The 2,396-nt window shown below is 44.9% G+C and overlaps 1 non-coding gene across 1 annotated transcript; it reads right to left on the reverse strand.

Moving 5' to 3' along the window:
• Window positions 1–1,973: 1,973 nt before the first annotated feature.
• TRNAL-CAG lies at window positions 1,974–2,056 on the reverse strand. Its single transcript has one exon. It is a non-coding gene; the product is annotated as a tRNA-Leu (tRNA).
• Between the last annotated feature and the right edge of the window lie 340 nt (window positions 2,057–2,396).

Genomic DNA, 2,396 nt, shown 5'->3' on the forward strand with positions numbered 1-2,396 from the left:
CTCAATCCTCTCTGTTCAGCAGCAGTTTTGGGGGAAGCAGGTCATTGCTGATTGCACCAGAACATCTGATTTTGAGAAAGCTGTTGCACTCGGATATTCTAATTAGAGACAAGGCTTGGCATCTTCTCCCACACAATTAATGACAGGACAAGGTGAGATGGCCTCAAGTAGAGGTTCAGGTTGGATATCAGGAAAAAAATTTCACTGGAGGAGTGGTCAAACATCAAAACAGGCTGCCCAGGGTAGTGGTGAAGTTGCCAATGCTGACCATGACAAAAACCTTCTAGGTTTGGGCTCTTGCAGCAGCCAAATGTTTCCTTCCAAAATGTCTGTCTCAAATGAAGAGTTTATTTTTTTAACTTAAGACTTGAAATTCATCACTGCCCTGACATCAGCTCTACACCTTTTTTCCCTTTTCCCAGAAAAGGGAAAAGGTCCTTTGGCAATGATGTTTAAAGGAAAGTGCACACCTGAGCCTGCAGAAAGTGCTGCTGCATTGCTCTTATTAAGAAAGTGAAGATGGGATGATAGAGGTTCAGGTTGGATATCAGGAAAAAAAAATTCACTGGAGGAGTGGTCAAACATAAAAACAGGCTGCTCAGGGTAGTGGTGAAGTTGCCAACTCTGACCATGACAAAAACCTTCTAAGATTTTATGTTCTCAGTCAGACTTGGGCTCTTGCAACAGCCAAGTCTTTCCTTCCACAATGTCTGTCTCAAAGGAAGAGTTTATTTTTTAACTTAAAACTTGAAATTCATCACTTCCCTGACATCAGCTCTGCACTTTTTTTCCCCCTTCCCCACAGCAGAAAAAGTACTTTGGCAATGATATTTAAAGGAAGGTGCACACCCGAGCCTGCAGAAAGTGCTGCTGCATTGTTCTTATTAAGAAAGTGAAGATGGGATGATTCATCTGGTTCAATTTCTTTGCCTTTCAAGACAAACCAGTTTTCCTGCTCTTTTTGTGCACCTTTGTTTGCTGGACTCCCCTGTCTGCCTGGGAGGCACACAAGGATCTCAAGGATTTGCTACTGGTTTTGAAAATGAATGATGGAAGAAATCCAGGGTTTGGGATTTGATTTTGTAGATAAGCTACGACCAAAAAATTCTTGTGAAAGAGGAGTGGAGCAGTTATTGCTGAGAGTTCCTGCTCTGACAGATGAGGATATTTCTACTACCAGCAGTACTCAAACACTGCAGGGCTGGATAAAACACTCAATAAAAGACATCATCTCAAAGAATTTGCAGCATAAATGTTATGAAGCTTCACATACATTAGGGAAAACATGGTGCAGTAAAAAGATTGTTCTGGGTTTAACTGCTGCAGCTGCTGCTTTTTATTTTTCTTTTCCATGTTGTCTTGTTTAGGTTTGAAGAGGATTTCTGAGTTTGAGAACCACGGAATTGATAGGTTTGGCAAGATCATCACATCTAGTCTTTGACCAAATGCTACCATGGCCACTAAATTGTGTCACAAAGTGCCACATTTATTCATTTTTTAACTAAGCCCATTGATCCAGCCTATCCAGATCCCTCTTTAGAGCCTTCCATGCCACAAGCAGATGGATTTCAATCCCAACACTGGCATGGTGCCCCTGGGCTCACCCAGGGAGCCTGGGTTTATCCCCTTCCCCTTCAAACCTCGTTTAAAGCCCTCAATCAGCCCCAAAAGTCATGGCTTAGAACTCTTTTTCCCCCCTGAGACAGGTGAGCCCACTTTTCACCACCAGCCCCAGTGCCTGTAAAACACCAGAAAAGCCAAAACTCCACCTGAGCCAGGTTGATCCTATGGAAAAATAAAACCCCACCTGAAACAGGTGTTGATTAGTGGGAGGGACACTTTTTATGAACATGAACAACCAATAGTGGGTATTAATCCTGGGACTGGACCAGACCAGGGAGATTTCCAGGAATGCCTCTTGTGCAGAGAGGCGGCAGAATTCCCTGTGGGATGGTTCTGGCCAGCAAATAAGTTGTCAGGAGTGGGATTCGAACCCACGCCTCCAGGGGAGACTGCGACCTGAACGCAGCGCCTTAGACCGCTCGGCCATCCTGACCCCTGGGGTGTGCTCCCCTGCATCCTGAAATTCCTGGGAAACTGTTTTCTATTGGGTGTGTCCTTTTAGTGTGTGGAGCATTTCCTTGGGCATCCAGGATTCTCCTCTGGGAAGCAAAGAACAGCCTGGAATCTGGAACTGACGGAAGAGTGCAGCCAGGTAGGAGTCGGTCTCTTCTCCCAATTAAAAAAGATGTAGGAGAAGAAGAAATGGCCCAAAATTGCACCAGGAACGGTTTGGATGGGATATTAGGACAAATTTCTTTAGTGAAAGGGTGGTCAAGCATGGGTATGGGCTGTCCAGGGAAGTGCTGGAGTCACCAGTCCCTGGAAGTGCTCCA

This window comes from Passer montanus, unplaced genomic scaffold, assembly GCF_014805655.1.
Source record: "Passer montanus isolate IOZ18808 unplaced genomic scaffold, ASM1480565v1 scaffold100, whole genome shotgun sequence".
NCBI classification, from domain to species: Eukaryota; Metazoa; Chordata; class Aves; order Passeriformes; family Passeridae; genus Passer; species Passer montanus.